Source organism: Sturnus vulgaris, chromosome W (assembly GCF_052056855.1).
Source record: "Sturnus vulgaris isolate bStuVul1 chromosome W, bStuVul1.hap1, whole genome shotgun sequence".
Classification (NCBI taxonomy): domain Eukaryota; kingdom Metazoa; phylum Chordata; class Aves; order Passeriformes; family Sturnidae; genus Sturnus; species Sturnus vulgaris.
Window position 1 is genome coordinate 29,591,722 of NC_142282.1, and position 26,549 is coordinate 29,618,270.

Consider the following 26,549-nt stretch of genomic DNA (forward strand, 5'->3'; position numbering starts at 1 on the left):
TCTGTCTGCCATACCTCACAACTGCCAAGACCTCGGGGGTTAACCCCCATGCCTATTGAGGGCATGGTGTGCAGCTGACAGTTGGGACAGGTGGCCACAATGGCTCGAGCCTGACTCCGTGTTAGCTGGAACTGACGCATTAGACCTGGTGCCTTTTGGTGATACTGCTGGTGGCTCAGCTTTGCCTGTTGGAAGATGTCAGGAAGGCGTGCTTGTTCTGCTGGGGTTGCTTGTTCTGCTGGGATTGCAAGGGGGTCTGCCTGATGGTTCCCTTCTGCAATTTCACCTGGCAAATCTGTGTGTGATCTCACATGCATCACATAGAACGGGTGTTCTCTATGAGAAATCAAACAAATTAGTTTGGAAAGCAACCTGAAAAGCTGCTCATCCTCGATGTCTCTGAGCACTGCCTGCTCCGCTCTGGACACTACCCCCCCTACATAGGCTGAGTCTGTTACCAAGTTGATTGGCTCTGAGAACTTCTCAAAGGCTCTCACAACTGCTGCCAGTTCAGCTATCTGGGGTGATCCTTCCACTAACTCAACATCAGCTTCCCAATGCTGAGTCTGGGGATTTTTCCAAGTCATCACCGACTTGTGGGACGTCCCGGATGCATCCGTGAACACTGTGAGAGCTTTGAGTGGTCTCCGACTCCTCACGAGAAATGAGGTGGAATTCCTCATTAAACAGCTTGTGAGAGGGGCCATGGACTGATATTTGTCCTCTGAAGGTGTCCAGGGCTAATTGGAGACTGGCATTGCTCTGGAGCAAGTGCTCAAACATCTCTTTAGTCAGTCTTTCAGGAGAGTTCCTTCCCTCCTCAGACAGTTTTACTGGGAGGTGAATACACGTGAAGTCACAACCAGCTAGTTCATACTGTCTCATCCTTGCTTTCTGAACCAGGTGAGGTATTAACTCTTGTGGCTTAGTGATAGTTTTGGATCTTTGGTGGGAGAGGAAGACCCACTCTATGATTAAGATTGACTCTCTCTGCCCCTGGATCCATTGGAATATTAACCCATGTAAGTGTAGCAGTTTTCCTAGGACAATGAATTTGAAGGGCAGCTCGGGCTGGTAACGGTGAGCATGCCTCTCTCCTAAGGTCTTTTGTACCTTTTCGGTTGCAGTCTTTGCCTCTGGGGTCAGTTCCCTGGGAGAAAGCAGCTCTCTCTCCCCCTTCAATAAATTGAAGAGAGGTTCTAGGTCCTCATTAGTGAGGCCTAGCCAGGGCCTAACCCAATTCAATGACCCACACAGGGAATGGAGATCTGCTAAAGTTTTTGGATTACAATTAATTTCCAATTTCTGTGGAACAATGGTCCGTGCAGTAATTTCCAAGCCCAGGTAATTCCAAGGTGGCGTCCTTTGGACTTTGTCCTCCTGCACTTCAAATACAGCAGAGGTTAAAACTTTAACCACTAGGTCAAGTGTGTCTTGGAGTAGAGAATTATCGGGGGCACACACAAGCACAACATCCATGTAATGAAGGATGATGGCCTCCCCTCTCTGGGCACGCACCTGGGACAGCAATGAGGCCACATGCCGCTGGCAGATGGAGGGACTACATTTTAATCCCTGGGGCAAAATTTTCCCTTGGTAGGGCTTCATTGGTGCTTTCTCGATTGATGGTAGGAACCGAGAAGGCGAACCGTGGGGCATCCTCTGGGTGTAGGGGAATGTGGAAGAAACATTCCGTGATGTCTAGAACAGCCAATTGCCAATCTTTAGGAAGCATTGTTGGAGAAGGCATTCCAGGTTGGAGAGACCCCATGTCCTCAATTTCTTTGTTTATTTCCCAGAGGTCGTGGAGCAGCCTCCACTTGTCCTTCCCCAGTATCTTTATCACAAAAACCGGACAATTCCACACACTTGTGGTCTCTTCTATGTGGCCTTTAGCCAATTGTTCCTCCACAAGTTCCTCAAGCGCCCTGAGCTTCTCCTTACTCATCGGCCACTGTGCTACCCACTTTGGGGTATCATCTAGCCATTTCAACTTTTGGGTAGGGCTCTCTACCGTGGCCGCCTCTAAAAATCCCGAGGAGTCTTAGGAATAAGCAATTTCACCCCCCACTGGGACATGGTGTCTCTCCCCCATAGAGGGCATTTATAGTCTGTAACAAATGGACGGATGCTAGCCAATTTTCCATCCGGCCCCTCAATTTGTACGATACTTTTTGATATTTTTGCCAATTTTACTCCTCCTACACCTTGGATTCTGCCTGCCACAGGCTGAAGTTCCCAATGTGACGGCCACATCCTTTCGGGTATTATAGTCACATCAGCACCTGTGTCCAGTTCCCCCTCCACGTGGAGGTGATCTCATCCACGGGTTAGGTTGCATGCCAGAGAAGGTTTGTCCTCACCCAGCACTTCTGCCCAGTAGACTTCAGGTGATTTTCCATCTACGGGGTCCTCCGCTGGAAGAGGAATGGCCTGGGCGAGGATTTGTCCCTCAACCAGGTAATATGGTGGTAGAGGACATGGTGCCAGGAGAATGAGGCCAGTTATGCTTCCCTTGATGGTCCTGGGAGATACCTCAATCTCTAGGGGTGTGTGTGCTGTGTCCCCGACAACAAAGTACTCAGTGTCCAGTTTCACGTGTTTTAACGTCATGTCCTGTGTACTGTTAGGTAAGTCCACTGTTATGACTGTCCAATCAGGTGACCTGAAATGAAAACCTCTGGTAGTCACAAGCCTAAAACGGCCTAGTGGCTTCCAAACCTTGTTAACTCAACATTTAATATTTTCATTGCCATTCATCCCCACACCCTCTATTCCATCCTCCCCCTTTTGGTTTATTAAGAGATAGTCCTTTGCGAGCCGAAGGCTCTATTGAGTTAATGGCGGGTACGCGCTGTAAAGCTAGTTTTTTTGTTTGTTGGTCTTCTTCTGTTTCTGGTTGTGTGGACAGTCTCTGGCGAAGTGTCCTGGCTGCTTGCACTGGAAGCAGATGATGTGCTGCAGCTGCTCTGGTGACATTGGTTGCTTCTTGTCTTCTGGTGTTACAGTTGCCGTGGTCTTTGGGTGTGCCAGTCCTGGATTTCTCTCGTGTCCACTGAGCAGTTCTGCTTTCCTGGTGCAGGCTTCTATCATCTGTGCTAAGCTAGGTGCTGGCTCTAGGGGAAGGCCAAGAATAAGCCTACGGCAGGTTTCATTAGCAGGCCTCTGAGCCATCTCTTTAATTAATTCAGCCTGTACCCCTGGATCAGACACCTGTCTTTCCACTTGCACACCAAGGCGGTCCACAAACTGTAAGAAATTCTCAGAAGCAAACTGTTTAATGTTAACATAACTGCCTTTAGTATCTACTGTTGGTAATTGATTAAAAGCCTTTCCTGCAACATTGCATATTTTATCCAGGACAGACTTGGATAGTACTCTGGTTTGGCTTTCGGGGCAATGTCAATCCTTTTCCCCACATAGGTGTTCCTATGTTATTTCATTATTATCAGCATCTTTTGCATCATCTGTGCTTTTTAAAATCTCTAGTAAAAGCACTTTCAAAGATCTTTTCCACAGGCTTTCCCATAGATCATATTCTGAAGGAGTTAACAGACATCAGAAAAGCTCTTTGATATCATATGGAACCAGTTCGTTTGAGTTAAAGGTGGCTCTCATCATGCCTTTAAAGATGTCACTATTTCTACCAAATTCTCTCTGTACTTTACAAATTTCCTTTTTTATCTTGATAGGACAAAGGTTGATAACTTCTTCTACCATTCCTCTTACCAAGATAAACTACAGGAGCAACTGATGGTATATACTCTTTTCACTGGTGTTGACTTTCAGGGCTGGGCATCCCACCCCCACCCGGACCGGGATGGTGCCCACCCCCCCCCCCCCCCCCCCCAGCACGGGGACACCATCTGTCCCGCAGGGGCTGTGAGCTGATCCCTCCCCACCCCCACCGGCACTGAACTCAGCAGGGGCTCCACTGCCCTCCCCCACCCAGCAGCAGCTTGGAGGGAAGGAATGTGAAACCGGAGCGGGGGAGGGGTGGTGGGATCCAGGGCTGCAACACCTGTGGGCGGGGTCGCTGGGTGCCGAGCAGGGCTGGGTCTTGGAGGGTGGAGGGGGCAGTGGAGCCAAGGGCAGGGATGGGTTATGGGAGGGGACAGGCTTAGGGGCAGGGACCGGAGGGTGAAGGGGGTTGCGGGATGAAGGAGGAGAAACGTGGCTGCCACCATATGGGACCCCCCCTACGGGCTGTATGGCATGGCCAGAGCTATCTGGGACCCCGACACCTTCAGGTGTAGCCACGTGGCTGTGGCCCAGGGGGGAAGGGAACAAGGAAGGAGTGCGGACAATTTTCGAAAAATTATCAGAACCGGGATACCGGGGAGGACCCAGGGACTCAGAGCAGCCACAGCAGTGCTGGGAGCACTGCACCCCCAGGGAGACCCGTGGGTCCCCTCCAGGTCCGGGTTATAGGGTTTTGGGGAAAGGGAAGGTAAGTCTGAACTGTTTTGCTGCTGCTCTCGGCTGTTTTCTGTCTGAATTAAAGTTTCCGAATTTCTAAAAAATTCGGGAGGAATACAGAAGCTGTTTTATCTCCATTTTCCACTTTTAAAGTTAATAAATCCCCTTTTTCATCTCAAAATGAAATCGAATTTATATTTTGCAATTCAAGGTCAGATTTTTCAACAGACAGCCAGCTGGCAAAACGGGCTAATTTTTTCTTAGATATTAAAACATTTCCTGAACTTAATATTTCCCTTAGTTGGTTTCTCATACTCTTTTGTAAGGCAGACTGCTGTAAGCCCATGATATCTAGCTATTTGCCACTATATCTACCCCTCTACAGTTAAAAACACAGGAAGAGAGTTAGTTGCTAAAACGTGCCAGGTACACAACGGTTTTCAGGCTTTACTGGATGCGGAGCCGATGTTAATTTCGCCGTTTCTGTCGGTAAAACCCACGCGGCGCCCGCGCTGCTGTAGGGACCGACCCCGCCGCAAAAACCCTCAAAAACCACAAAAAACCGCAAAAAAACGTCTGTGCCATCGCTTTGAAACCGATCAAAGCTGCCTGCCTGTCGCCACGCCTGGGTGACTGCGTCCAGCCCCCACCAGTCCGCACGCCACACCACGTGGTCGCGGGCACACCGAGCCGTCGCGCAGGCCGCGCACACGCCCGCTCTGTGTCTCTCCTCGAGAGCGGCGCCACGCCAGCCAAATGCCGCCGGTGAGACCCCCACGCGGAGCTCCAGGAACACAAACGCCGCAAAAGGAGGCTTCCACTCACCTATTTTTTTCTTGCAGGCAGAGGCGTCTGAGTAACTGTAGTGGGCCTACGTCCAGAACCGACCTGCCTGGGCTTCTGACAGTCTCCCGGTTCGTGCTTAAACGTCTTCGAACTGTACAAAATGCAGCTAAAAGAAATTTAAGATAGTTAATCAGGTTAGGGAGAGGGACCAAGATACACGGCATAGCAGGGGTCACGGAATGTACCATTTACCATGCATCTAGGAAATGCAACAGTCTTTCCTACCTGCTCGATCAGAGGCACAGTAGAAGAGCAGTATGGACCTGAGGGGCAGATGCACATACCTTCACACACCTCGCAGTGGGACTGCGGCTAGAGCTTGAGGTTTGATACTCTTCCTAATAATTTGAGCCGTTTAAACAAAGCCAGAGGTAACAGGCCAAGTGAAAATACAATGCCAGGTTGCGGAAAGAGAATGTTACCTATCTGAACACCTACATAAATTCCCCATCATTCTCTTTGTTTAGGAGACCAAGCCAATGCCCGTGTAAATGAAAACAAGTGTGAATATTGATTTTTCTTGAATCAAGACTCAGCTTTATGTCCAAGTCAAAGGCCAATAAACCAGAAAGGCTCCGCTGAGCAGAGTGCAGAGCTAACATGGAAGACAGTAATTTGACCTCTTATGTAAGCAGTGTTGGAATGGTTCCCCATCCAAAAGGAAGGATGTCAAATGCTTCTTTGGAAATATTTTAACTTCTGTGCATTTCTTTCTTTGTAATGAACTAATCTGTAACAAGCCAGGACGTGATTGTGTTCAGTAGAAACAGATCAATGGCAACATTTAGCCTAAAGGTATTATGAGATTGATCAGGAAGTTCGATTTAGATTTAAAGGCACTGTAGTCAAATTTAATTTTATTTCTCTCCGTGCTTGAGTCTCTTAAACAGGGACCTTCAATTGGACAGGAACGGGACACTGAAGCAAATTGTAATGGATGACGTAATGGCTTACCCAGAAGCATTTTGTGGGAATTGATTTCTTCTAGGTATCCATCAGCCAGCATTTTAGTGTGAAGGAAATCTTCAAACAGGTAAAACAAAAATTCCCGTTGGTTTAAAACCTGACTGCGACATTAATATTTCACTTTTGAGAAAATTTCCAGGACCTTTAAAATTCAGACTATATCAAGTATTGTTTCAGCCATTGATGAAAGTGCTTTTGATAGAGATAGAAGAGGGAAACCAAAACATTTCTCAGAGCCACACTTTCAACTCTGTCCTTGTTACAAACGGCAATTGAGCAAATTCATTTGCCTTTGGAACAGAAAACGGCAAGTTACAGGCTTATCATTACGGATTTGAGTGTTCCAGGTTCTTTAGATAGTAAGTGATCTATTCAAGATGATCTCTTACTGAAATAGATCCATTTTGAGAAGGGATATGGATTTCTTAGAAGAAAGCAAATCCCTATGTTAAAACGGTGTGGTGGGTGTTTTTTGTTGTTGTTTTCCTTTTAGAACTTGCAAGGCACAATCGACTTCATAGTTCGAGATCCCAAATAAGACCACGACATTCCAAACAGGTGTTTCTTTTTGCTTGTTTTTCAATCTGTATATCTTTGGATTGTAACCAGTAGAACTGTGCTTGAACTGGAAAGAAGTAGCGGAGGTTTCAGAAGGGGAACATACCGTGGAACAGTAAGCTGAGAGCATGGTGCAAGGAGAGGAAAGAGGGGAAAATGGTAAGAGTTTCCTGAGTCGGAAGGGACCCCTAGGGTTCGTCAAAGTCCAACTCCTGGCCCTGCACAGACGCTCCAACAGTTCCACCCTTTGCATCCCTGAGAGCATTGGCCAAACGCTCCTGGATCTCTGGCAGCCTTGGGGCTGTGCCCATTGCCTGGAGAACCTATTCAGTGCCTGACCAGCCTCTGAGGAAAAAAGCCTTTCGCTGATAGCCAGCCTAATCGTCCCCTGACACCGCTCCTGGCATTCCCTTGGCTCCTGTCCCTGGTCGCAGAGAGCAGAGAGCAAAGCTGTCCCTGTGCTGCCCTTGAGAGGGGCTGAGAGGTCCCAAGTGAGGTGTGAGCTCAGTGTCCTCTCTGTAGCTGAACCAAATGCCCTCAGCCACTCTTTGTATGGCTTCCCCTCCAGTTCCTTCACGGTCTCTGTGTCCCTCCTTTGGACATTTCTCCAATAGCCTGAGGTCTTTCTGACGTTGTGTCATCCAAAATTGCCCCCAGGGCTTGAAGAGAGCGCAGTCCCAGCCCAGAGCAGAGCAGGACAATCACCTCTCTCGAGCGAGCGTTGCCACAAGACAGGGACAGTTGTCAAAAATCAGCTGGAGAAACAAATCTAACAGAGAAACAGGCGATCTTGGCACAGGAAATGGAAGAAGCAGAGGAAGAAGTAGATGAGGAGAGGATTCCTTGTAAAAGTGAAGAAAATGAGTATGCAGAACAGGGACTAAGCATTATGCAGGTAAGTGAGCAAGAGAATAAGTTTGAAAGTGAAGGCAGTTTTGTCCAAAAGAAGGAGGAATAGGAAGTCTTTTTGCTGAGAATGAATAGAAAGGTTTTTTCGGTTTAGTTTGTATATGAAGCACCCAGGGCTCTGAATCATGGTTTTAAAAAGTTAAGGTTTTTGCTAAGAGTAGAAGTAGTTTCCATGACCAAGATGTAAGTTAGGTAGGTAAATGGTAGATTAATAATTACTAGATGCTCATATTATAAATTTACATACAGATGGACGTAAAATTAGTAAACTGCTAACCATGAAGCACGGAGCCTTGGATAGTGCCAGAGGGTCACTGAGACCTGATGAAGACTTTCCTGATTTCATCCTTCGAGACCACTGACCCATTTCGAGACCACCGACCCAATTCAAGAGAAGAGCTCTGCACGCGTGAAGGACTAATGGGCTCATTTTTATATGGGATGGGAGGTGGTGGGGTTAAGCATATGTATTGTATGTAAGATCTTGGGGAATAAATAGATAGTAAAGAACCTTGCTCGGGGCGGTCACGCCTTTTGGAGGTGACTCCCGTGCCACCCACTGGTGAATAAACATATCACTTTCTAACTTTAATTAGTCAGAGGGTCTTCTCTCAGTGATTAATGATTCAGCTCTAGATCCCTTTGTGGGAAAATGGAGTGTGTAAAGTTGCCTATCATTTTGGAGCGAATTTGGAGGTTTTTGGGTTCCGCGGTGAATTTTGTGTTGAATTCTGGGGATTTGGGGGTTCCCAGGTGAATTGGGGGGGGGGGATTTGGGGAGATTCAGGTGAGTTTTGAGGGGTCCCAGGTTGATTTTGGGGGAGGATTTGTGGAATTTTGGGGGATACCGGGTAGCGAGGTTTGGGGTTGTGTTTGTTTGAAAGTAAAACCAGTGCGAGACTCCAAGTCAGTAATACAGTTTAATAGGAGAAAAGAGAAAAAATAAAATACATGCAATAATATAAAAGAAAAACCACCAACAAAGTCAGAAATACAACCTGACACCCTATCAGTCAGGGTGTTGGTAGCAGTCTGTATAAATGGTGGCTGCAGTCCTCCTGGATGACAGATGTGGTTCAGTTGATGCAGTGCTCCTGTAGAAGGTGCAGTTTTCCTCTGAAGATCCAGCGATGATGTGGAAAAAGGTCCGACTTTCCTCTGGGATCCAGTGGAAAGGACTGCCTTGGTGTTCCCAATCTCAGTTTTTATCTAGGTAGGAAATGTTTGGCTCCTCCCCCTGTCTGGAGCATCTCCCAATGGGATGATGTAATCTTATCAGTCACACAAGAGGACTTAATGGCCCATTAACAGAATATATCTTCTGGAGGAATGATGGGTTGCGAAAAGATAACGATGACAATCCCCCTGATCTTATCAGATGGCACATCAGCAGAGGCTATCTCCCACAGAGATAAGGATCACCACCCCTCCCACATTTTAACAGATGGTGATAGAATACACATTTTTGCGTTTTACCCCAGGACATAATCCACCCCTTATTCTATTACCATCTACATCATACCCAAACCAATACCCTGTTACACATATATAATCCAAAATCAAACCTTACCTTCAGTTCTCACTAAAAACTAGGTCTCCTTGCAGTACACAACGTGTTTCCCCATCTTTCTGCATTACCCACCAAGTGCAACCAGGTCCTTGAGCAAAAACAATCCCACGGATTGGTTTGCCTTTGCCTGTGGTGGGATTAATCCAAACAGTCTTTCCTAAAATACCTTTCATGTGTGCCACAGGGACCTTGTTTCCATCCACTGTGTGCAGGGGTTCAGGGTGGGCAGGACCGGCTCAATTGATGGCCCCTCGGGTGTTAACCGTCCAGGTGGCTTGGGCAAAGTTCATTTCCCAATTTCTGAAGGTTCCACCACCTGGTGCTTTCAAAGTAGTCTTAAGGAGTCCATTAGACCGTTCAACTTTCCCGGCAGCTGGCGTGTGGTAAGGGATATGATATATCCATTCAATAGCATGTTCTTTGGCCCAGGTGTTGATAAGGCTGTTCTTGAAATGGGTTCCGTTGTCTGATTCAATTCTCTCAGGGGTACCATGCCTCCAAAGGACTTGTTTTTCTAGGCCCAAGATGGTGTTTACCGGGCAGTGGCATGAGGCACAGGGTAGGTTTCTAACCATCCTGTAGTTGCTTCCACCATGGTCAGTACGTAGCGCTTGCCCTGGTGGGTTTGGGGAAGGGTGATGTAGTCAATTTTCCAGGCTTCCCCATACCTGTACTTTGACCATCGTCCACCGTACCACAGAGGCTTCACCCGCTTGGCCTGTTTGATTGCGGCACAGGTCTTGCAGTCGTGGATGACCTGTGAGATGCTGTCCATGGTAAGGTCCACCCCTCGGTTACGGGCTCATCGGTATGTTGCATCTCTCCCCTGATGACCAGAGGCATCATGGGCCCAATGAGCTAGGAATGATTCTCCCTTGTGCTGCCAGTCTAGATCTACCTGTGATACTTTCACTTTGGCAGCTCGGTCCACCTGCTCGTTGTTGTGATGTTCTTCATTAGCACGGCTTTTGGGTACATGTGCATCCACGTGTCAAACCTTTATGGTCAATTTCTCTACTTGGGCAGCAATGTCCTGCCAAATCTCAGCTGCCCAGATGGGTTTTCCCTCTGCTCCGCCAGTTGGCCTTTTTCCAGCGATCCAGCCATCCCCACAGAGCATTAGCTACCATCCATGAGTCAGTGTAGAGATAAAGCCTTGGCCACTTCTCTCGTTCAGCAATATCCAAAGCCAACTGGACGGCTTTTTGCTCTGCGACCTGACTTGATCCACCTTGTCCCTCGGTAGCTTGTGCAACTTGTAGTGTGGGGCTCCATACTGCAGCTTTCCATTTCCGGTTAGTGCCTACAACTGGGCAGGAACCATCAGTGAAGAGGGCATATCGTCTTTCAGTCTCCTGTAGCTCATTATATGGTGGGGCTTCCTCAGCACGTGCCACTTGCTCCTCTTCTTCTTCAGAAGACAATCCAAAACTCTCACCTTCAGGCCAGTTTGTAATTATTTCCAGAATGCCAGGGTGATTTGGATTTGCAGTGCGGGCGCACTGAGTGATGAGGGAAATCCACTTGCTCCATGTGGTGTCAGTGGCATGATGTGTGGAAGGCACCTTTCCCTTGAACATCCAACCCACCACTGGTAGACGGGGTGCCAGGAGGAGTTGGTTTCTTTGCCAATCACCTCTGAGGCAGTTTGAACTCCTTCATAGGCAGCCAAGATCTCCTTCTCTGTGGGAGTGTAGTTGGCTTCAGATCCTTTGTACCTTCTGCTCCAGAATCCCAGTGGTCGAACCCGAGTCTCCCCAGGCACCTTCTGCCAAAGGCTCCAGGGCAGACCATGGTTCCCGGCTGCAGAGTAGAGCATGTTCTTCACATCTGGTCCCGTCCTTAATGGGCCAAGGGCTACTGCATGAGCAATCTCCTGCTTGATCTGGGCAAAGGCTTGCTGCTGCTCAGGGCCCCAGTGGAAATCGTTCTTCTTGCGGGTGACAAGGTAGAGAGGGCTCACAATCTGGCTGTACTCAGGAATGTGCATTCTCCAAAAGCCTATGGCACCTAGGAAAGCTTGTGTTTCCTTCTTGCTGGTTGGTGGAGACATAGAGGTGATCTTATTAATTACCTCTGTTGGGATCTGACAACGTCTATCTTGCAACTTGACTCCTAGAAAGTGAATTTCCTGAGCCGGTCCCTTAACTTTATTTCGCTTAATTGCAAAACCAGCTTTCAGCAGAATCTGGATAATCTTCTCTCCTTTCTCGAAGACTTCCCCTGCTGTGCTGCCCCATACAATGATGTCATCGATATACTGTAGATGTTCGGGGGCTTCACCCTTTTCCAGTGCAGCCTGGATCAGTCCATGACAGATGGTGGGACTGTGCTTCCACCCCTGGGGCAGACGATTCCAGGTGTACTGCACGCCCCTCCAGGTGAAAGCAAACTGAGGCCTGCATTCTGCTGCCAGAGGAATGGAGAAAAATGCATTGACAATGTCAATGGTGGCGTACCACTTTGCTGCCTTGGACTCCAGCTCGTTCTGGAGTTCCAGCATGTCCGGCACAGCAGCACTCTGTGGTGGAGTCCCCTCATTCAATGCACGATAGTCTATGGTCAATCTCCATTCTCCTTCAGATTTACGCACAGGCCAGATGGGGCTGTTGAAGGGTGAGTGGGTTTTACTGACCACCCCTTGGCTCTCTAGCTCACGGATCATTTCATGGATGTGAATCACCGAGTCTCTGTCAGTACGGTATTGCCGACGGTGTACTGTTGTTCTGGCGATTGGTACCTCTTGCTCTTCAACTCTCAGTAGTCCCACAGCAGAGGGGTCATCTGCAAGACCTGGCAAGGTGTTCCGTTTTCTAATGTCATCTGTCGCTACAGCAGCTATCCTGAAAGCCCAGCCATATCCTTTTGGGTCTTTGAAATATCCATTTCTAAGATAGTCTATGCCAAGGATGCATGGGGCCTCTGGGCCAGTCACGATGGGGTGTTTCTGCCACCTGTTCCCAGTTAAACTCACTTTGGCCTCCACTACAGTCAGCTGCTGGGATCCTCCTGTTACCCCAGAAATAGAGATGGATTCCTCTCCTACATACTTTGATGGCATCAGAGTACATTTTGCGCCGGTGTCAACCAAAGCCTTATGTTTTTGTGGGTCGGATGTGCCAGGCCATCGGATCCACACAGTCCAATAGATCCGATTATCCCTCTCCTCTACCTGGCTAGAGGCAGGGCTCCTCTATTCCTGATCTTGGTACATGTCGCTCTCTTCCTGTAAATAGGTTCTTGAGGTCCCTTCAAGAGGATCAGTCATATCCTCATTCTGATACTGTCTGGAGTTCTGTACACGAGAGACTGGAGCAGCATTGACTCTAGATGAGCTTCTTGTGGTAGGTGTCCCTCTTTTCAGCTCACGTACCCGAGCGGCTAAGGAGGAGGTGGGTTTTCCATCCCACTTCCTCATGTCTTCTCCATGCTTCTGAAGGAAAAAACAGAGGTTACCTCGTGGAGTGTTTCATCTGTCCCTGCCTGAGGAACGCCAGCTCCTAATGGCAGAAACTCTTGTTGGTTCTGGAGAGATCTGGTAGTTGTTTTCCTTAAGTTCTTTTTTTAGTTTCTGATGGCCCTCTTCAATCAAGCTTCAGACTTGCTCCACCAGCCTTGTTTCCACGGATGAGACATGGGTACGAAATGGGGCTGTGACAGTGTCCTCATCAATTCTTAGTTTATTGGCCAAGACGCCTACCATGTCCTCACCTTCCCTCCACTGCAGCGTTGCCAGGTAACGGGAATACATCTCTGATCTAAGCCATGCAAATCTCAACCACATCTGTGACGTGCACCGGACACAGTCTGGGATCTTAGGAAATCTCTCATCTTCTGAGAAAATGATCTCCAGCACGGCCAAGTCCCTCAGGCATCGGATACCTTGTTCTATTGTGCTCCATTTTCCTTGGTGCACCTGGAGATCTTCTTTACAAAGGTATCTGTCCTTCACACTTGTCAGCAGTCGCCTCCAGAGGCTGAGAGTTTCTTGGGTTCTCCCAATCCCCTGGTCAATGACCACATCCCGGGACAGAGATCCCAGTTGCCTGGCCTCACTTCCATCCAGAATGGTGTCATTGGCTGCAGCGTCCCAGATGCAGAGCAGCCAGGACAAGATGGACTCATTTGTCTGGTGGGTGAATTCCCTCCGCAGGTCAAGCAGCTCACCCAGGGATAGAGAGCGAGTGATGATTTCTGGATCTGTCTCTTCCGCTAGGTGCGAAGGTCCTGCCACGTCCTCGTCAGTCACTATGCGGACTGATTTGCTCTTTGATTTCTTCTTCTGAACGGGGGCAACTGCTACTGGTCTAGGCTGTGCTGGTGCAGTGATGGTTTGTGTGGAGATGCTGATGGCACTTCTGGCTTTTTTTCTCCTCTGTGGCAGTCTGGGTAGACAGGGACACTGTTGCTTTGGGTCTGGTTCTTCTCCTCTTTGTGACATTGTGTGCAGACGTGGACGAAGTGGATTTGTTTCTTTTTTCCTCTTCCTCAAGATTACGCAGCAATACACCATATAGTGTTTTATTTCTAAGCATGTTGTAGGCTGTGCAGAGGAGACAAACAGAACTAACAACAATATTATGCTGTCCTTAGCATCCAGCGGGAACTCAACATTTCCAAAAACTATTGAATCAGGCCGGAAAGATTGGAAAAAATCATTCTTTACCCCTCCCCCCAAGGGCTGGGTGTGATTGTTAAAACCCCGGATGCAGCAACCTAGACTAGGACAAGCAAACAAAGTCGAGTATATATTCCGAATTATGTTCATTGCCTTAGAGGTTATCATGCAGTATGCATAATAGGCCAATAAAGCAATTTTTATACCATATCCTGGTCTACACAGGAGCATTACAGCTGGCAGATAGTTCCCCATGTGCAGAAAAATATAGAGAACAAGATATAAAACCCATGCAAGCATGTTGAGAATCATGGTGCATACAAAATTGTAATACTGACCTTTCTCAGTACGCTTCGTGCCCCACGTTGGGTGCCAATAAATGTGTTGGTTTGAAAGCAAAACCAGTGCGAGACTCCAAGTCAGTCATAAAATTTTATAGGAGAAAAGAGAAAAAATAAAATACGTTCAATACTATAGAAGAAAAACCATCAAAAATGTCAGAAATTCAACCTGACACCCTGTCAGTCAGGGTGTTGGTAGCAGTCCCTATAAATGGTGGCTGCAGTCCTCCTGGATGACAGATGTGGTTCAGTTGAAGCAGTGCTCCTGTAGAAGGTGCAGTTTTTCTCCGAAGATCCAGCGATGATGTGGAAAAAGGTCCGACTTTCCTCTGGGATCCAGTGGAAAGGACTGCTTTGGTGTTCCAAATCTCAGTTTTTATCAAGGTAGGAAATGTTTGGCTCCTCCCCCTGGCTGGAGCATCTCCCAATGGGATGATGTAATCTTATCAGTCACACAAGAGGACTTAATGGCCCATTAACAGAATCTGTCTTCTGGAGGAAGGATGGGTTGTGAAAAGATAACGATGATCATCCCCCTGATCTTATCAGATGGCGCATCAGCAGAGGATATCTCCCACAGAGATAAGGAACACAACCCCTCCCACATTTTAACAGATGGTGATAGAATACACATTTTTGCATTGTACCCCAGGACTCGGGGGAATTTGTAGAATGTGGGGAATCCCAGTTGAATTTTAGGGGGAATTTGGGGAATTCTAGAGATCTCAGGGGAATTTTGGGGATAATTTGGCGAATTTTAGGGTATACGTGTGATTTTTAGGGTTCTCAGGTGAGTTTTGGGGATGCCAGGCAGATTTCGAGGTGAATTCTGTCGATTTTGGGGTATCCAGGTGAGCATTTGGGAGTCGTGGGAGAATTTTGGGATGAATTGGGGTGGATGCAGGTGGATTTTCTGGGAAATTTGGTGATTTTTGATATTCCCAGATGGGTCTTGGAGTGAATTTTTTTTATTTGGGCTATCTGGGTGTGTTTTGAGGGGGATTGGAGACATTTTGGGGTGAATTTGGGAGGTGTTGGGGGGACTGGTGTTGGGGGTGATTTGAGGGATTTTGGGGGTTGCAGGTGGGATTTTGTGGTGAAGCCCTGGGATTTGGGGGTCCCCCGTGAATTTTGGGGTGAATTTGTGGAATTTTGGGAGTTGCCAGGTGAGTGCTGGGCATCCTAGGGGGGACTTCGGGGTGACTTTTGGAGATTTTGGGTTTCCCAGGTGAATTTCTGCGGTGAAAATCTTCAAAAAGTTTTTTTTTAAAAACAAATTAAAGCCAGAAGGTTATTGAAAATTAGTAGATGTGATGCAAGTAGCGAATATGCAGGCAATACACAGTGAGACAAATCATGGGAAAAATACAGTGGTAACACATGAGTGTGTGAGGATGGGATCAGTATAGCTAAGGCTCAGTTGAAGCTGAATTTGGAAAAGCATGCCAAAAATAAGAATAATAAAGGCACCTACAGGTATTTCAGTGGGAAAAGGAAGATGAAAGGAAACCTATCACATCACCCCTATTCCCCCCCACCCCTATAAGCCGGACAGGACTAATGACAACAGAGAAGGAGAAGGCTGAGGTACTCAACAAGTGTTGGTCTCAATTTTTACTGTCAGTCACTATTACCACATCTCTCAGCTTATTGGACTGGTGGACTTGATTCTAAGCCATAGTAGCAGGTCAGCTTTCAGACCACTTGAGGAACCTGAGCATGCAAGACCATGGGACCCACCCAGAGGCATGTCAGGGCCCTGAGACAACTGGCAGCTGTAGTTGCTAAGGTGCTTCCTCCATCATATTTGAGAAATCAAGGCAATCAGCTGAAGCCTCCAGACACTGTGTTGTATTGACTCCAACACACTTGGTCTTTTTTATAAATCTTAGAGCTCTGAGTCAATTTCTGCAGAGGATTCCCAATGCATTTTCAAAAATGGAATCTTTGTTATTGGTCCTCGTGTTGATCTTGGATATTTCCATTTTCTGAGCTCCTATATTTTTGAAACATTTGTAATGACTGAAAAGAAAGCTGAGATGAGGCATTATGCTCTTTCCAGTGATATAAATGGACCAGTATTCTCTTCAGACAAATATATTTTTGCTGTGTCTAAGCACATATGCATACCTGTGCTTGATTTATGTGTCCAGGTTTTGGCAATGGGGCAGCCACAGGGCCGTCCTGTGACAATGGCCCGGGTGCTGCCCTGTCCCACTTTCTACCAACTGACTCCACTTCAGGATGTCCTCCCTGCGGAGAGAAGAGGTTGGGACAGCACCTTTAGAAATGTGACTTTCTGGTTTTTTTTTTTTGTTTTGTTTTGTTATTTTTAAAGTTAGTAAAAACATTCACCCTCATTTTTTGATGTGTTGGGTTTGGAGGTTTTTTTCAATTTAGGGTGGGTTTTTTTGTGGGCTTTGTTTCTCTCTTTGGGGATTATTGGTTGGGGTTTTTTGCGAGTTTCTTTGGTCTGCTTTTTTTTGTTTGTTTGTTTGTTTTTTTATTACGGTTTTGTAGAGTTTTTTAAGCAAAATGATTGGAAAACTGAATAGTCTTCCACTATAGTCTCCTGGATTCACCAGAGACTCTTCCTAGGCATCTCCCTGATCCTTTTTGCAATGAGTCTCACATCATTCCCCTGAAGAAATTGTCTGCTTATGGTTTGGGTGGGTGGGCTGTTTGCTGGGTGACAAACTGGGTGATGGCCAGGCCCACATAGTGGTGGGAAATAGAGTTCATCCAGTTGGTCCCCAAGGCTCAGTCTTGGGCCCAGTCCTGTTTAATATCTTTATCAGTGATCTGGACAAGGGGATAGAGTACACGCCCAGGAAGTTCACAGATGATGCAAAGTTGGCTGGTAGTGTTTTTTTCTTCTGGAGGACAGCAGGCTCTGCTTCTTCTTCCTCCTGTTCTGAGGTCCCTGCTCCCTCTTCATCCCTCATTAAGTGTGCTGATTTTGTCACTTGGATGAGAAAACAAACAATTTTAGAAACAATACTAGTGGCAGGGTACAAGAAAGGAAGAGTTCACATGAATCCCCCGCCATCAACAGACAATACCTGATGGCTCCTCTGCCCAGCTTACTGACTACACCGGAACCCATTGTCCCCCAAATATACTTCCTTCTCCCTGCCCCCAGCCATGATGTTGCTGCCCGAAACCCCAAGTAAAACTCAAACTAACAGAGTGTCAGTTTATGCCGTGCTTTATTCAGGGCCCGGGGACCTGCGGACTCGCGTCCCAAGTCAGGATCCCGCTGGTTCCCTTTTTAGAGGGTTTTTTATACCCTTTTTACAAATGGTTTATGTGCAGAAGTACACATTCTTCTATAGATACATTCACCTTGAAGATAGCATTTTGGCGTCATAAATCTTACATGGTTGCTTATCTTAGGACTATAGTGTTCTCCTCCTCAATCTTTCTCTGGCGCCACTGCCCACCACCAGTACTTTATTTATGTTTATACTTTAACCTTATCACTAACGGTTCTGCATGCTCTTAGCACAGCACATTCTTAAGTTAGTTTCCCAGGGCCTACTCTGGGGACTGCAGTCTTCAAGCCTTAGCATTACTACTACTATTATGGTTTATACACTTTATATTCTAATATTCAGGATTTCTAGTCCATACGGTAACAATGTGAGATGGAATAGAATAACTAAGATTAAGATTCTCCCTATGTAACTCCATCATACTTCAATTCTGGGAAAAAAAATTTCTTGAAGTTTTATAATTTCAGATCATTTGAATTTGAATTTGCATACTAAAAAGTCTAGCCAGAAACTCATGACAATATTAATAGCCCATTCCAGAACGTCCGAGATGATATACACTTCTTTCAAGAGAATGTGATACCTCACGTGACTTCTCCAGAATTTCAATGAACAGCAGGAGTAGTCAACAAGATTCTTGCTGCCATCTGGATTTCCTGGTATTTGGCTGGTCTATGTAAGCCAAACAGCTATTCAACAGAGGGAATATTAGAGTGATACTTGATGGTATGTGAGATGGAACACAGTAATTTATGGCTTTTTGCATAGTGATGAAGCTGTAAAGAAAGCTCCATAATGCTCAGAGAAGGAGGCTGCTGGACTTCAAGCAGCAAAGGCCCAAAACGAACCAGGTAAATGGTGTCATTGAAAAAAAAACAAAAACAGGTGGGGAGCAAAGTGATACTTAAGGGCAGTTTACAGAAAGAGGAAATCTGGTGAAAAAAAACTCCAAGAGTGAAGGAACAACAGGGAAAATGAAACTAAGGAAGGAAATTAATCTCAGCTCATCATTTCTTAAGCTAACAAGTTGTCATTGCAATGATGCATAAAGTGAGAAATAATAAATATGTCTGCCCCAAAATCTGAAATATGAGCTTCATTGCCTTCTGTCTTTTATGGAATCGTACAACAGTCTGTGATTAAAGATCATCTAGTCCAACGTCCTTGCCAGGTAGATCTTACAGTCGATCAAATTGCTGAAGACTAGCCAAACTGATAAGGAGCACTCTCAATGATGGGGCATCCACAACTTCTCTGGAACACCCATTTGAGTGTCTCACCAGCTTCATTGTAGAAAAGTTTTTCCTTTTAGCCAATCTAAACCTAGTCTCAGTTTGACAGCATGGCCCCTTGTCCTGTGTCTGCAAACCTTCCGAAAAAGTCTTTCTCCATTTGTCTTATACCCTCTTTACATATTCAAAGGCCACAATACTGTCTCTCCAGAAACCTCTCTTCTCCAGGCTAAAAGATCCTACCTTTCACAAGAACCAGGTCATAAACTGAGATGGAAGACATCTCAGGAGATCAGATCATCCAACAGCTCAGCATAAGAATAGCTCTGAAGTCAGATCAACTAGCTTAGGGCTGTGTCGGTTTAAATTTTGAAAATTACCAGGAATTGAAATGCTTCAAGGAAGAGAATTCTGGGTGGCTCCAGAAACAACCTGAGAAACTCGAGCAAACTCGAAACCTCAGAAACTACCACTGCTTTCTCTCCCTCAGCCCAAGCAGTCACAAAGAAGAAGTGTTCCCAGCAGGCTGGGATAGCACACATATACACTACATATACATGACAGGCATCGCCAGCAGCCACATCCTGTTCCTTTCTGTGGCTGGCAAGAGTGAGACTGGATGTTTACATGTGGGCAAATTGGGTCCCTCCAGCAGCTCAGACACTCAGCCTGCCCATTGACCCCACTGAATTCCAGTATTCGCAGTGTCTACTCCTCTTGCTGGCACAGACCATCACATGCCTCCTAAATCAGACAGGACTCCCCTTGTCCCACAGCCAGCAGCTCACGTGCTCTCCCCCAGGCCACTGCCATTGTTCACCAACTTCTCCACTTTGATCTTTGCTGGTGCTCTCAACACTGGCACACCCAGATGTTCTGCAGCTGTTGTCTCCTGGTGGAAAGGACTTGTAAAGCCATGTTTCCTAACGGGACTTCCACAACCTTTCAAAGCAACCTTTTCTGGGGTATGCACAATCTCATTCAATTGTCAACATTTCTTTTCCCATATGTGAAATCAGAATTTCCTTCTTCCGGGCATGCCCAAAACAAGGCACAAACCACATTGTGCCTTCTGTTTCACATGCTGACTTGTTTGTAAACAATGCTAGGAGAATTCTTGTTTTGATCCAAGCTAATCTCTGGCCCTTATAGTGCTTTCGGTAGTTAGTTTTGCTTTGCTGTTTACTTGATGTCCCATTGAATTGTTGAATCATAAACAGACTATCCGTCTGTATAGCAGCATATCAGTGATGAATAAATGCAAGTACCATCTGCTCCTTTACCAACTTTTTCATTTGCATATTCACAGTTGGGGGATTCTGTATTTCTTCACTTGCCATAAATTCTCTGCAGGATGGAAAGTAGATATGTAGAATGGAATCACATGATATATGTGATATCATATGTGATATCACGTAGAAAGAAATAATGATCAAGTATTACTTTGATAGAAACCAAAAGTGAACACTAGCCACTTTGTGTTGCTCATTGTCCAAAAGAAGACTGCCAAATTTCTGACCTGAAACTCTGAACTACACACTTCTTTTGCATGAGCTTCCAGTCCTTGACTCTCCCTTGCCATTTCAGTTGATGCCATTTTTCTTTCTCAAGCTCTGATTTCATTCGATTCAAGAGTAGCTTGGCAGTTGCCCTCACATTATCCAGCAGTGCTCTCTTTATATTCTGTGTATTAAAAAATAAAACCAGAAGTAGAAGCAGTATACGACATGCAAAAAAAAAAAAAAATTGTCTCTTCTACAGAAAATGAGGGGAGAAAAGAACACAAATGATAACCAATACCCTGCCAAGTAGAAATTTCTCCTATATTTCAGTGATTGATAGGTAGAAAAAATGAATTTCATTTCATTTGGGGAAAGAAAAACATTCTAGGAATATTCAGACTGTTATCTTGCCCCAGGTAAAACATTTACCATAGCCTTAGCGTTAATGAGCTTGTGAACATCAGCTGCAAAGAGGAAGGACATTTCCTCCAGTTTCACAGAATACTTGGTCAGTACATCTGCTATCTGTGCAATCAAAGAATACAGAAAAGCAGCAACAATGAAAAGTAGAACTCAAATATTAATTTACCAAGTTAAAACCTACATGAACACGACAATTTTTCCATTCAAGTGAATTCGATTTAATTAATTCATTAACTACATAAGTATCATTCTCACGTTCAAGAATAGAATTCAAAGAATCAACGTTGCTTCTTCTGAGACATTGGAGCCTGAGTAGATCCCAACTTCAAATCTATTAGGATGGCATGAAAGCAATACCTGCTACATTTAGTACATGTAAACTACAAAGACATCTAGAACAGCTCTAAAAGATGAACAAACCCATGAACTTTGAAGGAGACACTAGCAAGAAATGTGGAAATAGGCTTTATCTGCCCAGTGCTTTTCCCAAAAGCTTGGGCACTCCTTGGCGTCAGTGAGCATCTCTGTCTCATTATTCAGCAGCTGGCTTAGGGTAACAAAGGATGCATGCAATCACTTCATTCCTGTTCATGACATAAACTTACTGCATCATCATGGAAGCCATTTACTTGGAAATATAGCCTAAAAAATAGGTGTCAGACTGGGTACATATCTAGGTTGCTATGAGCAAAACCAATTTCTTTTTAACAGGAAAGCCATACAATATGTCTGCCATGGCAAATATTAGTCTACTAGCCCTGCACTTCAACGGGCAGTGAGCAGTTCATTACACCAAATTTACATTTGGCAAGGAGACAGTCTATTTATTACAAACCCCTAGTTCTAGAACCAAGAATTCAGGAGTTGCTCATTCCCAATGAAAATCTGTCCATTTCATACCTTTGGGGTTTTATGCTTCTGTTCTTTACCTGTCTTGAGTGTGGCTTTCTTGTGAAGTCACTGATGGGTATTTTTCCAAGACATTTCTGCTGATTACATGGTAATTGCATGGCATCAGCAGACATCACTGAATGTCTTTTAAAGTATGCTTTTTACTCTTCTTAGAGGACCTTGTCTTCTTCTTTCCATCACCCAAAAGGTGGGCTAAGTGAGTCTTCAAAGAACCATCATCTCAACAATTAGAATTCTTTCAAACCTACTGAATGGAGAACAGCAACAAAAAAATTTAAAAAAAAACTAGCACGCGAAAGACAGCAGAAGAGAAAGGTAAAATAATGAATCCTACATGCCACATACATAAAACTCTTCATTCTAGGCTATTTTCAAAATGAGGAAAAAAAAAAAAAAGATAATCTTTTCCTCAGAGAGGAAAAGTGGAGTAACTGGATTGTGTTGCCTTGCTTACAGTTACCAGAAAAGCCAACAGCAGAGTTGAAAACTCCTGAAGCTGGCTAACTACACCTCTAAATGTTTTGCTACTGTGTTATGATTGTCTTCAGTTAATTGAACCTGATATACAACAAAGAGATGGGAGCACATGGAGATGCATTGGAGAGCCTACGCTGGAGGTAACACATTCATTTTTCACTCAAACAAATCCAAATTAGAAATGTTGAAAATGACCTGGGGCCATTTCAACAGCCAGCAAACTGACTAACACAACCGGCCTTTGGCTTTTATTCAATCCTTTGCTTGTTTTACCTGGGCCTTGAAGATCTGTCTGCAGCCTTCCTCTCTGCAAATATATCACACTTGTTCTATTGGGAACCCATGGCTCATCACAGCTGCTTGGCCAGGCCTGCTTCCAGAAGAACTGGCAACTACAAGCTGGGAGCCAAGAGATACAACACTTCACTTGGAAAAGGGCCTTCCATGAATCCTAGAATCCCAGAATGGTTTGGACTGGAAGCGACCTTAGAGATGATAGATTATCTTCTTCCCACATCCTGACATGGGCAGGGACACTTTTCCACTAGTCCAGGTTGCTCCATGTCTGCTCCAGCCTGGCCCTGGACACTTCCTGCCATGGGGCTCCCACACAGCCTCTTTGAGCAACATGTGTCAGGCCTCAGCACCCACACAAGAAAGAATTCCTTTCCAATATCCCATTTACCCCAGCCCTCTGGCAGTTTGAAGCTATACCCCCTTGTCCTGCGAGTCCAGACCTTTTTGCAAAGTCCCCTCCCCAGCTATCTTGGAGCCCCAGCAGGCACTGCAAGGGGCTTGAAGGTCTCCCTGGAGCCTTCTGTTCTCCAGATTGGACACCCTCAGCTCTCCCAGTCTGTCCTAGAGCAGAGAAGCTCCAGCTTTAAAAGCAGCTTAGCAGCCTCCGGCCCGTGAAACTCGAAGCCACCGCTGGCCTTTTGGGCCCTACGGATATCTCTTCCGGTGTCGCTCAGGGTCAATCCCGGCTCTCTCCCCGCCCCCCATGGGGCCCTCAGGCGATGCCGTTCAGCTGCCACTCCTGCAGCTGTCAGACCAATGGGGGTCGGGCAGCCAGCCCAGCCACATCCACAATCCACAGTGTCCTCGGCGGCTGCTGCAGGCTCATGGCGCCCCACACACCCGGAACCTGAGCTCCGGAACAGAGGATCATAGCCCCACATTTGTGTTCATCTCTGCACAAGGCAGGCCGGACTTGCCATGCCCGGACATTTCATTTCAGCTCGAGAATGCGAATACCCCTGCTCCATGCGGGAGGAATCCTCTAAAGACTCCCCCATACGTGCTCTCTCTACGTTATGCCTAGGCACTTGCCATTCCTGAGGCTACACAAACGCTTTTTTTACCTTGAGGGTAAGAAATGCCATTGTTTTGGTGTGCAGCTAAACGTGCAGCACAGGCAGGCCAAAGCAAGAGCTGGGGCAGTGCCCTTCCTCACACCTTCGCTGTGGTGTAATCCATGCAGCTAGAGTGAAGCAAGAAGGACACGAGGAAGAAGAAGGCATTCTTAAAGTAGCCCTCTGTCAAGCAGACCTGAAAGGGCGCATACCACATGGCGTCTTGCTGCCCTACATTCTACACACTCGCAGCCCCTTTTGCTGACTTGCAAAAGTTGCTACCAGGGCAGAGGGGGCCAGATTGCAGAGGCAGTGCCTAGGTTCACCTTCTACTTATTGCACGTAAGCCACGTCCAGCTCCTCCCTGCACTCTGTATTTCCCTTCTCCGCGGCATTTACCATGGTGCTGTCTGCAACTCGGTGCCTAGAAGTGACCGCCAATGTTTCCACAGCGGGCTGCAAGGGAACCAAGGAGCAGCACAAGCAGCAGTGCTTCAGCTTGCTCCTTTTAACTGCTAAGGGCACTTAGGAAGGCAAGCGAGAGGCAGCCACCTTCCTCTCCTAGTAGCCTGTAACGTGGTGCACACAAGCATGGTACTTGTGCAGCTTCGTTCACCGCCCTTGCCCACGCCTGGCGCCCCTTTCGGACCCTGGTGGCCAGAAGCCGCTGAGGCAGGGCCACACAGCCAGCAGTGTGCCAGCAGCCAAGCGCACGAGAACGCTGCTTCTGCCCAAGCCCGCCTAGGGCGTGCACCTTTGTTCTCAGAGCTCCGTGTAACAGTCTGCCTCTCTCGCAGTTCAAATGGAAAACGAAAGCTTTTCGCCTACGCCTTTCACAAAGATCTGTTGCCAGGACGAGAAGGTCTTGTGGCCTGAGCTCGCCCCAGATGCGAGGAAGCTGCTATTAGCACTGCATTGAAGGGGCACTTCTTGCTCCTTGACTACATGCTCAGCCCTCTCCGTATTCGCTGCTAGCGCCACGGTCCTTCTCAGCTGTAAGTAGCAGCATTCACAGTACATGGAGATTCGCCAAGACCGAAGACCTGGAGGAACATATCGCACAAGAAAATGGGCCAGGACAGAGACGTGTTCTACATTGTCCCTTCTCGTCATCCAGTTTGTGCTTCTGCTGCTTCTGCTGTTAGGAATCGCTCCTTCAAAGTCGAGCGAGAGCGTCTTTCTGGGTGCATTGCACTGAGTGAGAGCTCGCTAGGGACTTTGTACTAGGAGCCAAGGCAACAGGGCGTGCTTGCCCGTAGAAGTGAGGACAGGTTGTTGGGCAGAGCTGAAACTGACCCCAGGAGTTGAGCTCTGTCTGGACGGCAGAAGGTGAAGAACGAAGCCGCTTGCGAGCGCAGTGCAGCGAAGAGCACACCAGCAGTCAAAGAGCTCCTTCACAAACCCTTTCACTTCTCATTGCCCTTGCTGCTTGGAAAAGTAGCTCACAGCCGTTGCAGGCCAGGGCAAAAGCTGGGGCAGTGCCCTTCCTCACACCTTCGCTGTGGTGTACTCCATTGTAGGGGTTGAATGCGTCTCTTTTCTTTCTGTGGAATTTCTCCCATTGTTATGCTAATTGGCTACATCTTTAGGTAATGTTCTCTCCCAGGGAGGTGTGTGGAGGGACGGGGGGGTGAAATGGGAAAAAGGAAAGGTGGGATGGAAAACTCTCTCGTTTGGCCCGTGTAGGGAGACGACGCCTCGTGCTCCTATCTGGCATCTCCCCTGCCACCCCAGCGCTGAGATCCATGCTCCCTGCCTTTGAACATCGCTCTGCTGCTCTCCCACCTCACCCTACTGCCTCCGAACACTCTGCTGAGAACCATGGCCGACACCGTGAGGGGGGAGTCACTTTCCCCATCCCTCTCACCCCTGGGCTGCAGCCCTCTTCAACTGCGCGGGACCTGCCCTGACCACACAGCACCGATAACTGAGTACAGGGAGATGGCCTGCGGCCAAAAGGGACTGGAAGTGAGTAACACTGTTCTGTTCTGTTGTCAATTTTTATAGCTGTTGTTGTTTTCTGCCTTGTTAGACATCAGTAAAGAACTGTTACCCGTATCCCCACATCTCCTGCCTGAAGGCCTCTGATTTAAAACTAAAATAATTAAAAGGGAAGGGGGTTGCACTCTGCATCGCAGGAAAGCGGCTCTTGCCTTTCCTTAGACCATACCTGTCTTTCAAACCAAGACAGATTTTGGCGCCCGGAAGGTGAGGCACTCCCTGAGGACATTGAGAGAGGGGTAGAAAAGGGAATAACAGTTCTTCAATTACCCAAGCTCGTGGTAGGTGACACCATGCTGTCCAGCTTACCCTGGATTGGCTTCCATGTGGTCACTGCTATATCTCTCCCATTTGCAAGCTCTTTTTTAAACATGAGTCTCATAACTAAGGTTACTGTGGCTATTATCCGGTTCATTTTGTGGGTTGATCAGCTGAGGAATTCATGGATTTTTAATTTTCTCTGGAAGATGGCCACATGGATTCAGAGCTATTGCACTCTAAGTGTGTGTTTCTGGGGCTACTTCAATAATGGTACTTACTGTGAGGAAGTGGCAGCAGGTGATATCTTGTCCAAACCCATCACATGGTTTTTGAAGTTCAACCCACCAGTCTTCAAGGGGTTCAAATCTGCTTTAAATGCTAATGACATTATACTGTGGCTAGTGTTGCTTATATCCCTGTTAAACCTGTTCTATCTAACATTCAGAGATAAGGGGAGATTGACTTGGATAACAACCCTGATACCTACCGCAAGGTACTAGGGATGTTACCCCAGAGCCTGATCCTGTTTACCAGATTAGGGAGGTTACCCCAGAGCTTGACCCTCTTCCAGGGACTAGGGATATTAACCTGTCATTTGACCCTGCCCCTCAGCCCACGTTGGGAAGGAACCACCCAGAATGCGTGGGGGTGCTAGCGAAGGAGATAGATGAGATGGGCCAGATGCTGAAGGAGTACCTCTCCCCAGCTGGTGAGAAACCCTCCCCCTACCTTAAAGAGGGAGACTCTGATGGTGCAGCAGTGGGACCCACAGATGTTACATCTGTCCAGGTTCCAGCTGAACTGCAAGGGCACTCAGCAGCAGCAGTTGCCCCTGTGGAAACTAGGAAGTCTAAGATGAAAACAAGGCACCCAAATAATAAGGGTCA